The sequence below is a fragment of the Cololabis saira genome, chromosome 6 (genome assembly GCF_033807715.1).
Source record: "Cololabis saira isolate AMF1-May2022 chromosome 6, fColSai1.1, whole genome shotgun sequence".
Taxonomy (NCBI): Eukaryota; Metazoa; Chordata; class Actinopteri; order Beloniformes; family Belonidae; genus Cololabis; species Cololabis saira.
Window position 1 is genome coordinate 31,410,333 of NC_084592.1, and position 14,777 is coordinate 31,425,109.

The 14,777-nt window shown below is 39.1% G+C and overlaps 1 protein-coding gene across 3 annotated transcripts in view; it reads right to left on the reverse strand.

Annotated features, from left to right (window-relative positions):
- Nucleotides 1-14,777, reverse strand: part of adarb1b (adenosine deaminase RNA specific B1b) — a 237,903-nt gene that overhangs the window by 95,561 nt on the left and 127,565 nt on the right. For 2 of the 3 annotated variants that reach the window (XM_061723953.1, XM_061723954.1), the window contains exon 2: nt 12,310-12,391. The exons of the other annotated variant lie outside the window; for it this stretch is intronic. The gene's annotated coding sequence lies outside the window, so the exon portion shown is untranslated. The remainder of the gene's footprint in view (nt 1-12,309; nt 12,392-14,777) is intronic. 3 annotated transcript variants of the gene reach the window in all.

Genomic DNA, 14,777 nt, shown 5'->3' on the forward strand with positions numbered 1-14,777 from the left:
ATTTTAACTGCAGCTCTTAAACCCTTGAACACTGTTTATAACACAATGTCATACCACTCATCATAAAGCGAAATGCAATTAGGGGTCATTTTCTCTTTTAAGTGACATGCACACTGTTTTTTGTTTAAACATAAAGCTGTTAGTTGATCTTACACAGCACCATTGTTGTCTTGGAAGGAGGGCTCTTATAAAAAACACAACATTTAAATTAAATCAGTTAGATAACAGGTGCCGGTCAATCTGACTGAGACTGGTGTTCACCGGAGTCTCAGAGCAACATGCAAAATGATCTAAAAAGCTTAAAACAAACCTAAAATCTGCCAATTTGAAATTTGCCCTAACTGCACCAAACTGCTGAATAGACTGCTTCAAATTCAAACTATTGGTTTCACTGTGTCAGCAAAGTGTCTTTGTATTCTTTTCATCTGCATTTTTGAAGACTCTTTTGGTACCAAACATCTTTCATAAGCATGTGCACGCACACTCTTCAGGCCCAGAGTGCTAATTATGGTTTGCCCATTAATCAGTGGCAGCTGTAATTATACTAATTCCAATGTGTAATCTGATCAAGGTAAGGAGGATCAAATTACAACCTTTACCTCTCGCTAGACTTGCCTGGGAATTTCAGTAATGAAGGCAGGGGTGAGGTTGTAAAGAAAATTGGCTTAGACCAAAACAATCTGATTGGACTCGCTATGATGGTTGATTAGCAGGGCGAGAGCAGGCATGTGCGAAAATTACCATCTCCCTCTCCTCGAAGATATTACTGTAGCTGAATTGCCTTCATCAGTACTCTAAACATATGAAATTGTATTAAAATGTATTCATTCAGACTAAAAGAAAAGCATGAGCAAAAGGTTAACCTCTACAGTACCACGATGACAACAATATATGAGAGGGGAAAAAAGGCTCCAAATCAGAGAAATAAAGCATATTATATAAAGCATACTATACTTGTCCAAATCAGAAACCAAGAAAGATAGATTGTGGTTCAGATCTGCTAAAACAAAAATAAATCACACAAAGTAAAAGTGTACTAGATTGGATTCAAAGTTGCAGAAGGTTTTTCCATTTAACGTTGGGTCTTATTTTACCATGTGTGAGGTTTTCAGGATGGTGTGACACTCGGGAAGAAAAACACAAGCGATGAGAACACTGAGTTTTGGTTTCCACATAGAAGTCCACTAAATTCCAGTCTGAAGGTGACGAGCCAGACAGCTGACAACCACACTCTGTTTTATCTGCAAAGGTAATACGACGCTCCTGGCTCTGTTGGGTTTTCTGTCTCAGTGCAGAGCCCGTCTGTTTAGTTCTGTAATCGTATCTGAACTGTGGTGGTCTGTTTTCAAACATGAGTCTCCTCAGTTCTGGCGAACACATGTGTTAGTGTTCGATGTGCAGTGGTTTAAGAAAGTTGTTTGAAATCATCTGCTGACAATAGTGCTCAAAGCCACGCAGAGCTACATCAGCAATCCTCACGGTAATTATTGGATGGGTTGCCTGTCAGATCAAATAAAGTTCACATATATCGAATCAACCTTTCAAAGTAGGTTAATCTGAACCTACACATCTTAATGAAGGATCAGTGTGTGAATGAATGTGTATAAATGGGCTTATAGTTGAGACATGGAAGTCAAATGAAGTGCAGAAAGATCGAAAAACAAATGTATGATATTGACATTTGTGATACATCTTGGATTCAACAATGCACGTTTGGTGGCCAAATTTGTTTCATAAAGGAAAAGTGTTAAAAGTTCAGGTATTGAACTTCAACAAACAACATTCATGGTTTAAAATTCAAAAACTGGATACCGTGGCAAGAAAAAGCATGCTAGAACCGAAGTTGCTGGTTTTCCTCATTCATTTATATAAAATGTCAACTTATCTTCATATAAGTCACAAAAGTGGCTACGTGGGATATCTTTATTTAACACAGCCATTAAACAATCACCCACAAACTTTGCCCACCTGGTGTCAATTGGAGGAGTGGCTTACAGCAACATTGATATAATGCACTCAAACATTTGACGATTGCTTATCATGAGAGCGTGCTCTGACATGAACCGTGCCTCGCAAAGACGAGACGGGAGTAGTTCATTTCCACAGGGATACCAAGACATCGTTTGGGCGTCCATCAGTCTACACAGTCAAACCGTCTGTAAAGAGAGGCGATTAAGTACCGTGTCTACTCTTCAGACAAGTGAGCGCCCAACCAAGATGACTCCAAAGGCACAGCTAAGCATCTTCAATAAAGAGCAACTATGAGTAATAGCTAAAGGCTTGAAGGTATCACAGGTGGGGCTGCACCTAATAACTATAATAAAGTCATTTAATCATCGACTATTGAAACGATTCATTGACTAAATCAGATTATGAATCTCATAATTATTCAATTGCTCTTATTTAGCTCTTGGTGGTTTAAATGATATGCTTATTAAAAAGTAAAACCAAAAAAAAGGTAGATACTTCATTCAAAAATACATCTTTTAATGATCTTTGCTACCAGTCGCTACCATATTGTTTACCTGGCGGTGTACTCTACTGTGCATGTGCAATTCTCAGCAGAAATAGGAAGGGAGGGATGATACCCGACTGTTGAATTTTTTTCTGCTGACAATAGTCAATACTTACATGCGTTGCTGAATATTTTTTTTTGCCGGCAAAAGTCGATGAATCGTTGCACCCCTAATCACAGGAACTCCTGAGCCTTTCTGATCGTAAGTCTAGCATACACAAGTCACAGAATACACATCAAAAGAAAGAAATGGCATAACTGTGTGCCTAAAGTTTGCTTTACTGTTGGAGAAAAATACTCAGTTCTCTATGTACTTGCAGCTTAAAACATCAAAACATAACCTTTACTGTGAAATATGGTAGCGGGAGAATCACTATTGAGATTGCTTTTGTTGCCTCAGGGCTTGTACCACTTGACGATGTCAAAGGGAAAATTAATTCCCAAGAGTGGCTGTCCACCAGCCGAAGCTTAGAAGAAGTTGGGTGATGCAGCAGAATGATGACCCTAAGCATCAAACTAAATCATCACAGTGTGGCTTCAGCAAGAACAGAAACGCCTTTTGGAGCGGTCCAGTGGGAGGCCAGACCTACCCATAGACCGGTGCTGTGACAAAATATGCACAACATTTATACACTAAATATGAATAACTGGCTCATCATTTATCTAAGACGTATACAGAGCTGGTGTGAACACTAAATCATTCCATTTTGGTAACGGGGAGATCAATCACTGCAAAGTCGTATCTGCAGTTTGAACTGTGTAAAAACATGTCACACAAACGCTAAGCAGACGGCCTCTGCAGGGCTGAGTGTCTGCTATCAGTGACAGCAGCTGCTGTGGCAAAGTCGCCTCAGCGACCACATTGTTTTCACATCTGGTCAGTGCTCCCACGTGCAGCTTCCAAAACAAACACGGCCAGAGATAATGGACCCTTCCTTCTCCGGTCTGGGCGCAGGCGAGGATGGACTGGAAACTAGGATGCATGTGCAGGACACAATTGTATAACAGCCAGTGAGGACAGAAACAAACAAAAAGTGAGAAACAGATCGATGGGGTGTTGTAGCTATGTGTGAAGGAATTCTGGTTCTCTCCAAATGGATTCTGCACATATAAATATGTGTTAATCACTGTCATATCATGTTTGGAACTACTTTGTTTGTTGGATTATACAGAACATATGTCCTCGGAGGATCTGAGGACAGAGACAGAGCAACAAAGCTCCATTAATAAATAAAGCAGTTTTTATTTTAAGGTGTTCTGAAAGGCTGGCGCTAACTTTCACACAGTCCACTTTTTCGACAGAGTGCTCGGCAGTAGCACCGCAGGCAAATGACTCAAAACAATGAAGAACTGAGACAAGAAGCCAGACTTCAGCAGGGAATTGTTAGTTGAAAACATCCATTCCTCTATATACTATCTACGGCTGTTTGAGGTAAATGATGCGGTTAATTAGTACGAGACACTGAAAAAATGTGCTCCACACACGCAAAACTGAACGACTTTGCTTCATACACACCACAACAAACATATGAGGTCCACATCTGCGTGAGCCAGGATGGGGCTACACAGACTGTAGTGGACACGCCTGAGACCGAGAGGAGTGGGAGAACAACTGAGGAGCGTACAACAGAACTGATGGAAGAAAAATAGAAAACTGGGGGGAATAAATACAGCGAGAGAGAGAGAGAGTTTATCAAAAATAGTTTATATGCCAACATATCAATCAATTTAAAGTGGTTCACACAGCTGAGGTGCCCACCATACTGTCCTTCCCTTAACAAGTAAAATGAACAGAAGCATTACTGCGGGTGATGCAGCAATGCAGGTGAAAGAAAAAGGAAAAACCCAGATATTCACCTGCTTGACCAAATGACTCACCATCAGGACTGCTTAATGAAACTTCTTTAAATAAATCATAAATCTACATTCAAAACAATGATATCTTCAAGAAATGTAAGTACATTTCCTTGGCTCTTCTCCTGTCAGTGGCACAGGGGGGATCTTTTTCATGCTGAATGTCATTTCGCCCTGCTCCATATATTGCCATGTTCGTATGTATTCCTTGTGGCAATGCCATCATAGCGTGTCCACCACCTAAGAGGACATGGTCAAGGTCATATGTGCTTTCTTTAAGATAACTTATATCCGCCACAGCTGGAGACAGTGCTCGACTTTTGAACTTCCTCTGTCTCTGCATGTTTGACACTGCCGTGCGCCATCAATACATTCACAAACTGCACCGCTGCTCCAAACCTGTTTTGTTTTTCAGTCAGAAAATCACCTGGGGGTGATCAGGGTGGGCCAACTTCTGACTGTGTACATATGTAGAGCCAATACGTTACACCACAGCAATAAATCTACCTAAATGTCGTCACAGGGAACTCTGGATTCACAGCTTTAGCTATGTATGTGTCTCTAAACAGGGAAAAAACAATGATGATACTCGGCATCAAGAAAGTTCTGACTCGCAAAACACAAAGCAAATGGAGCTTTATTCACTGCCAAGCGTTTTCTGTGGCACCCTACTGAAATAGTAGCCCCAACTGTTGGACCAAAGGTCCCGCTCCAGCAGATCCCATCCCCCTGGTACCATCCTCAGATGTACAGAAAACCTAGACCTCATGACACAAATGAGATATGACTAGATTTGTATCTTTTGGCAACAAGCTTAAATCATCTGAAGCAGCAGCTCTTGCAGCAACAAGAGAGAAGAAGAAGAAAAAAAAAAAAAAAAAAAAAAGAGGAAATCGGTTGAGAATTACCAAATTAATGAAACTGGCATTTCTTGGGGACTTTTATTTAGAACAGCCTTCTGGCTTGTTGCTAAGGGTTTCCAGGTTTTGGTTGAACACATCCTTCTTTTATAATCCGAAATATATATCCATTTCTTGGGACACTTGAGGAAAATTAAATGAAGCAAATATAGTTTAAAGGAAATACACAATAGCTGATTTTGATTTACTTTATTTTTCTGTTAAACTCTGAGATATGCAGATTTAGATAAACAATGTTTTGTTTTTTCTTAATTGGACATTCAAATGTGAACGTGTTAACAGGTTTTGTGTTTGCACCGGCCCTGCAGCAGGTTGCAGGACTGCCTCTCCCAGCCACAAAAAATACCAAACTTTGTGCCATGTTGATAGATAGACATTAGAAACTAATTACAGTATAACCACTAGATTAAAAAATGTTTTTAAGGCTATAGAAACATTTCTCTTTTTTACTTGCATCAAATTACAGAAGTGTATCACAGAACAATTTATTGCTACATACACTGACCTTAAACTCATGTGCTGTGATTTTACTTTGGGAAAGGAAACGGGTACACTGATGGACTGAGGCTGGATGCTGTCGGTGTCTGTGGCAGGAAACAAGATTTAAAAAATCCAGCACCGCAACCTCAGACAAATATTTCTTCGGTTGTGATGTGTATGACTCAGCTGATTTTTGAAATTTCAACCCTCAACTACAGAAAACAACTGATCATCCATTGCCAAGCACTCCAAGATTTTCCTTCAAACAGCTTTATGTTTTTATGTTGTTTTTCAGCAGATAAGTGCAGAAGTTTTGTGATCTGCTATGTTAATCTTTTAGCTTTTCTAAGCATCCAACGATTGGGCAAGTATATAAGGACGGTGCTGTTTTAAATGACTGATTAAGCCCCGACATTGGCTTCTTCTCTCCGAGCTAATTTTCACTTAACAAAAACCTGTATTTGTGTATTCTGGATTTGAAGTGAAGAATTCAACAAATACATGCTAGTGAAGAAGTTGGAAGATGTGTTGTTTTGTACAAAGATACCTTTACCAATTAAAAAAAAAAAAAAAGTATTTATCCATGTGCATTATGAATTTACTCAAAGAAAACGTTTATTCATCACACTGCATGCAAGATGTGTTTCGGACACTCATAAAAACGGCTTCTCAGTATCTTTTAGCTGATTCGAGTGAGCAGTCGAGCAATTAGTGCATCTCTAGTAAGCACCCGTGAAGACAAATGTCACAGCGTATCTGGACAAAAATCATGTCCTGACATCTAAGGGCTCTGATGTCCAGCATAAAAGTTTGGTGTGGTATCAATATGTAGATGCTAGAAGACAAAAGTTTGATACCAACAGGATACTTCATAAAGTTGCATGTCTGACCAACCAGAAAAACAGAGCAGTTATCGGAGGTTCTTGATCAGTGAGGTGACCGGATATCCAAAAGTCAGGGCACCGTAGACGTTCTCTTTAGATGCGGAAACCTATACTGACAGCTGAGAGCAGCGAGATACACGCCTGTCATTCCAGAATCTGCTCTCTGGGATGATACCGAACGTGACATGTGGTGTGACAGCACCACGATATGGGAGTGCTCATCACTGGCAGGAGAACAGGAAACTGTTCATACTGCAGCCAAACACAGAAGGAGTATGAAAATCAATAAATGACTCAATCAATCACCCAGAAACTGGGGCGATTCTTCACCTATCATTAGTTATCAAAGACTACAGTCAAGACCTCAGGGAAAAGTATTTAATTTTTTTAAGGGTCCTAAAATTCTAACTGGCATGTTCAAAACTGCATTTGACAAGATAATTTGCACAAAAAGTGAAAGGAGTCTTTCCAGTGCAAGTTCGTCTGATTTATAATTGCATAAAGTTAATGACACCAAGACAAATAAATGGACTGTTTATAATATAAAGAAGCTGTTTTGTGACACTGCAAGGTGCATTACAGTGTCAAACCTTTAAAAATGCGCGTGCATACTTCAATAATTAATGTAATGAATACTTGGTGCTGTGTTAGCAAGATAGGGCACTATTATATGCTGTGAGGGGGGATTTTGAGGTTTAAGAGTTGCTGCTTTGCAATTATGGAAGATGAAGAAAGTCGGCAGAAACTAGGTCCTCAGTTTGAATATTTTTGGTCTGAGTACTCATTACACAGTCACCAACTCTCCCCATCAGAAAATGGGAATAACTCCACCTTTTCTTTTCATACCTTGTGCTGAGGTCACTTTACACAGCCCCAGCTCGGTGAGTTGTGCATCAAATACACAACTGTGAAAAAGAGCAATACATTCTAGCTGGATGAGTGACAGCTCTCTTGCCAATGCTGCAGATATTCATTACATTAATGGAGGGGAGGTGGATGAAGGCGGGAAAACAATACTACGTGTTGTTTCCAACTACACAGGCAACAGCAACGTTACACCACACACACTGGGCACAGGCTCAAACATGAGCATTACAAATACTGGAAATTTCCAGACAGGCTTGAATGTGTGCAGGCAAGATACTGCTTCTCAATTAGCTGTTGTAAACAGACTACTATGTGCTTTTGCCATCTAAAGTGAAATGTTAGTATGCTTCAGGTTGAAATAGTAGCTCGTCGTGCTGACAGGAGAAATATAAGGTTTAAAAAATTGCTGCTTTTCAAAGGTGGAAGAAACTGGACAGTAGGGATGAGCGGTATGGACTAAAAAATATATCACGATAATTTCTGGCATTTATCCCGATAACGATAAAAATTACGCTAAAAAATACCAATTCAACTCCACCTTTGTAAATATAAATCTATCTCTCTCTCTCTCTCTCAGATCCACCATGTTTGTTACACAAAAACGTAATCAACGGGATCCTTCCTTCCTTCCTTCCTTCCTTCCTTCCTTCCTTCCTTCCTTCCTTCCTTCCTTCCTTCCTTCCTTCCTTCCTTCCTTCCTTCCTTCCTTCCTTCCTTCCTTCCTTCCTTCCTTCCTTCCTTCCTTCCTTCCTTCCTTCCTTCCTTCCTTCCTTCCTTCCTTCCTTCCTTCCTTCCTTCCTTCCTTCCTTCCTTCCTTCCTTCCTTCCTTCCTTCCTTCCTTCCTTCCTTCCTTCCTTCCTTCCTTCCTTCCTTCCTTCCTTCCTTCCTTCCTTCCTTCCTTCCTTCCTTCCTTCCTTCCTTCCTTCCTTCCTTCCTTCCTTCCTTCCTTCCTTCCTTCCTTCCTTCCTTCCTTCCTTCCTTCCTTCCTTCCTTCCTTCCTTCCTTCCTTCCTTCCTTCCTTCCTTCCTTCCTTCCTTCCTTCCTTCCTTCCTTCCTTCCTTCCTTCCTTCCTTCCTTCCTTCCTTCCTTCCTTCCTTCCTTCCTTCCTTCCTTCCTTCCTTCCTTCCTTCCTTCCTTCCTTCCTTCCTTCCTTCCTTCCTTCCTTCCTTCCTTCCTTCCTTCCTTCCTTCCTTCCTTCCTTCCTTCCTTCCTTCCTTCCTTCCTTCCTTCCTTCCTATGCAGAACCATAAATCAGCTTTACACAAAAACTTCATCAACGGGAATTTATCGTTTTTACCGCGAGATGACAAATTCTTATCATGAGGAATTTTTTTGACGGTTTATTGTGAACGGTAAAATATCGCCCATTCCTACTGGACAGAACTAACAGCTCGGTGTTATGCTTTTCTATACTTCTTCACTGGTCTCTAGAGAAATGAAAAAGATGGTGCCGCCATCAGAGCACTGTGTGGAGAGCTGCAGTGATCAGCATCTTCTAACGGTAGTAATCCTCCACTAGTTGGCAGTTGAAAAGCTGCCCAAGGAGGACGGTAAATGTCTCATCTTGTTAACCATCTCTGTCCGAGCTATGAGAGCGCTGGCTCTCAATGGTAACTGATCTATCTGACTCAAGATTTGATGCCGCTTTAAAAAGGTGTACTACAGAATTATCTCCAGAGACTGTCCATCCATACATTTCCACTTTTCCAGGTTTGTGTTTATGAAGCAGATTCTAAGCAGAGGTCGAGACCTCCGTCTCCCCAGTCATCTCCCCCAGCTTTTTCAGAAGGGCACCAATGCAATCCCACGCCAGCTAACAAACATCCTTTCTCTCGAGGGGATTTAATACTACAGTCTCTACCCACACTTGTGGGTAGAGAGAGACTGTAGTATGTAACACATGGAACATAGATTAATCAGTAAACTGTGAGTGTTTCGAGTCTTTGAGCAACTCTCCACGCCACTGCCGACGGCATACCAAATGGTCTGTCAACATCTCCTTGTATTTTTCCTTCACCTGTGTTCCACAACAATGGGGGTTTTTTTTGTTTTTTTTTTTTAATCAAAAAACGACCCTCCTAACTGGGCAAAAAACCATGCCAGACTGGATTGGAGTAAATATTCATTCATTCAAAAATTTTAAGAAGATTATTATGATGATAGAAACAGAATCATCGATTTACTGGAACTTTATTTCTTTACAGACAGTATGAACTTCAAATCATATGTTAACGTACATCAATTTTTTTCCTAAACATTTGCCGTCTGCCACATATTGCTTAAAGAACATGGAACTCTAACACTAATTGCTCCGTAATCTTGCAATTCTTTGTCACAAGACCTGAAAGACATCCTGGACATTGAGGGCACCCAGTGAGGAATAGCTTCGCTTCAGTTGTTATTTTGTACCATTCTTCTTGCAACCATGTCTTAAGAAACGCAACGTTACACAGTTGTTGCATTGGAAGTGAGAAAATTCTTCATTCGTTCTCCACTGGTTACAGGTCAGGACTGCAGACAGTCAACTCCAGCACAGCTACCCTCTTCTTCCTCCATCAGATTCTCCATTTCTTTGTCATTTGTGCAGTTTTGTATCATCTTGCTGAAAAAGGAAACGCCTTGAAAATATGAGGTCTTGACAGCTGCATATGTTGCTCTCAAACCTCAATGTCCTTTCTGCATTAATGTTGGCCTTCACAGAAGTGGAAATGAGCTTTGACAAGGGCACTGATACAACCCTTAGCATCACAATGTGTGGATTGTCTCTTTTACATTTGTTCCAGAGCACAAGCCACCCGTTTTTTCTTTCCCAAAAGAAAAACAGATCTGGAATATTGATTTGTCTCTCCTGCAATAAAAGCCTGCACAGTGAAGTTTTAAGTTCCACTTACTAATGTAGCTTTTTATTGTAGTATTTGACAAACATTTGCTTAGGTAATACCTTGCCCATGTGGTTATATCAGCTATTGATGAATGAAGGCTCCTGATGCATTGTCAAATGAGGGATTTTGAGGGATCAAGGCTTATTCCCTTTTCCTCCTATGCCCTGAAATTCCTTCAGGTTCCTTCAATCATGAAAACATATCATGCACTGTAAAAGAAGAAATATGCAAATCCCTTCAAACGTGTTTCAGAGAGACATTTCTCTGACTTTTGCATGCGTGTGTCGACAATTGGATATCCACTACTCGTCTTTGCTCCTTAATATCTCATCATCATTAAAATTCCCTAATGAAATTACCCACTTGAAGAAATGTAATGCTTTTCTTTTCCCTCATCTACTTGCAAACATCTGTGGCCCCAATACCAACTTTTGGGGGCACGTCTAACTTTTTATGGAATGCATTACAGGCCTAAAAAGCAAAAATGGATGAACTGAAATCAAGTTGATGAGAGAAGACATGAACCATTTGGGATTTGTACTAGGGCTGTTCGATTAATCGATTTTAAATCGTAATCGCGATTATGTAATTAGAACGATGTTAAAACGTGAAACTTGTAAAATCGATTTTTCACTTTTTTTTTAATTTTTTTTTTTTTTTTTTTTTTTAAATTGGAAATATAACTTACTGTATGTTTGCAATTGCTGATTTGCTGATTTTCTTTCAGAGATAAAACTTTATATTTTATTATATTTTTTAAAACTTTTTTTCAACTTATTTTACAGAGTTTTGCACTTTATTCATTCATTTTGGGGCAAATGTTCAATAAAAAAACTGCATATTTGAAATCATTTCTTTGCCTTTTGTCAATTCACAAAATAATCGTAATCGAAAATCGGATTTTGAGAGAAAAAAAAAAAAATCGAGATTTTATTTTTGGGCAAAATCGAACAGCCCTAGTTTGTACTGTCTCAAAAATCCAAAGAAAAAATTAATGTAAGAAAAACAATCAAATCCAACTCTTGTTGAGTATATTCCATTACTGTCCAAGCCTTTTTTGATTTAGGTTCATATAAGCCTCTTCACTGCACTGTTTCTGAGGAAAACAGCATATCACATTACATAATGAACATGCACTTGTTTTATTTCAGCTCCGTGTGGGACCACAAGGCTAGAGCTCTCAGAAATGTAACATGAAACATCAAAATGTAGCACCTCTTATAGCTCCTTCTCTTGTCTGATTTGGAGACATCATAAAGTGACATGTGCACAACCTCTATGTTCTCTGCAACTATGTTCCCTTCTAATTAGTCATTAGTTACACAAATGAGCCAAGGTTGTAAAGTCAGCTGAACTAGGGATGCGTGGAGCAGGTGGGAAGAGAGAAACGCACATGAAGAAGAGAGCAAGGTCCCCAGATAATAATGCCATTCTAAAAATAACCACTCTGGTGGAGATGCACGGTACAAGTTGTACCCCACAAACAAAGAACGGAAATGGGAGCAAAAACTGCAAATATCTGCTCTTTTGCCAAGCTGGATACACGAGGAGATGACTGCGCCTGTTTATGAACTCTGTGCTGTGATAAATATGTAGCCCTTCATTTCCAAAATGAAGAAGCTCCTCCTTTGGTTATCAGCCACGGGAGTGACTCCGATCCCGAGTGAATTGTGTACACAGCAACCTCCCATCTATCCAGAGTGGTGAATTCATCTGATTTTGCCTGGTATAAAAAAGGTACAAATGGCTTCTGGTTGACCTGATATGTTCTGCAGTCAGAAGTGTATGCAGTTTATTTTTATAAGATCTTGAGTAATTTTTGTTTTAGTATAAATAATACATACCGTTTATTTTGTTTCAAAGTGATATGCATCTATACTTATAAAAAATTAAATATGACAACTCACCTGTCCAAGCGGTACAGAGGTGACCGGTGGTTTTATAAACCAAATCCGTTTCCTGTTTACTCCACTCACAGACACGCTGCACCTATGGGTAAAAAAAAGGCAGAAAAAAGGGTTAGGGTTTATTAACAATATGTGATATGGCTTAGTTGGTTAATTAATATTTACAATTTAATTTGTCATAACCAGAACATTAAAACTAATTATGAATACTAATAGTAAGCTTTATCTCCGTCATTAAAAATATCAAAAGATTTAAGAGCCTGGTTGTGAGTTGCTCTATGCCCAATTAGGACAACTAGTTTTTCTGTGCAGGGCAGAATAAAACCTTGCTCCCCGAGGGGCCAACATTTGTTGAGGGAAACGGACATCTTACTTTTCTAATTTAATCCTAAAAATATTACACCACAAACAAAGTTTGAAAAATATCGGGACCAAGACTTTCTCAAGGGCCAAGTGGATGTCACGGATAACAGCAATGTAGCATAAAGTTGGCACGGTATATCAGTATAGTTAAAGAGATATGTAAATCACATATACTACCATTATTTCACCCTGTAAAGACACACCCAGATGGTGACATTTGTCCTCACAGAGAGTAAAGCCCTGCCCATGCCTTTTCCTCTGTACTGGTCAGCAACAACGGGAGCTGTAGAACTGCTTCACAACTTTTCCTTTTTGTTGCCAACTTAAGAGACTTTGCCTGGATATTTTTCAAATCAAGTTCCTATTATTAAATATAATGACATGACTGACAACAGCCTACGAGCACCAGCACATGCTTTTCCCTGTCCGGCCCTGCCAGCAGCAGCCTGGCTGTGAAAGTCACGTCACATTCATATCACATGCAAAAACGACTGAAATTCAAACACAGACATTGTTAAAGGTGACCGCTAGTTAATGATTAAGTCAAGTGGGTTTTATGTAAGTTACTAGAGCCACTTTTTTATTACATCTGAACTTAAACTTAAATGATTATTCAAAATGTTGATGAACCTCAACTGCAAAATTACTGCTTTTCCCATTGCTCCCATGTTTTCTCTTCTCACAATAAATCCTTTGTAATGGACATAACCATTTTAATTTTAATAAAAGCTAATATAACCAGGTAAAATTCTATTAACTTGACATAATTATTTCCATTCACCTTTCTAGTCTTCATCACAATTACTCAAAAGTTTGGAAATGAACTGTTGCAAATCAGGTCCCTTATACATGAAGTGGGCCACATTGTTCCCATTCCAATGCCAGTGTCAGAAACGCTCGTTTACACTCAAAATATGGGTAACTGTTAGGGCTGGGCGATATATCGAGATTTTAATATATATCGATATATTTTCAAACACGATATGGTACGAGACAATATCGTTTATATCGATTTAAAAAAAAAAAAAAAAAAAAAAATATTTTTTTTTTTTTTTTTATGATTTTGATATAGCTTATTTTGTGACAAATTGACTTGAATGTTTTATTTGAGATTTGCACAAATGTTTTGTTATTTGCACAACTGTCAACCTCAGTGGAAAAGTCTGCCTGTTACTGTCTACATTGTATTAATTGCACAGTGTATTTTAATTTAATTGTTATGCAGAAAAAGGGATATTTGTTTTATTTTATTCAAGAAGCATTTTTATTCTATATATGCAGGAAGTTTATTTTTATTTCATTTGTTTTATACATTTTGATATTGTGCAGACCTCTGTTAATAAATGTACCTGTGTGACATTTGGCACGAGGCTTTGTATTAAAACTGACTGTTTTTTTAAGGGTTTGCCTCAGAAAAAAATGAAGCTAACAGAGATGCTATGCTATAATGCTTTGGGGGAAACACCAATTAAGGCACAGAAAAAATATCGAGATATATATAGAGTATCGCCATTTAGCTAGAAAATATCGAGATATGACTTCTGGTCAATATCGCCCAGCCCTAGTAACTGTGAATGTTTACATGTGTGTAACCAATACCTCTAAATTTTGATGAATTCAATTCCAATTCTTCCTTGTTGCTCTTAAAGCCAGCCCAGGAAGTTCATGTTCCTGCTCTGAGTTGCCATGGGAGAAGCAGTTTTACCTGAGATTGAGCTAACTATGTAGCACTATGTAGCATTAGCACTATGTTGGCGTTATCTTAGGCAGGAAAACTATTATATAATGCAAGGATGCAGTTTCCAGAGATGGCTGTTAAAATAACGCAAGTCAACCTCATCAGGTAGTTGAGGAGCCAACACACGAAAAAGCACAAGTTCATTAATTCAGATGAAAAGGGGAAGTGCCAGAGAGGAGTTTGCTTTTCAGAAAGGAAAGAAACTCCCCGATAGACCCAGAGCAAAGATGGATGAAATCATAGAATTCATTCATTATGACCAGCCCGGGTAAGTCATTGAAAATGTTGGATTTTGCTTTGTAATTGAATATCTTGAGCTAAAGTAGTTTCCCAATTTAAGCAATTTAAAGGGCATTAGAGACATACC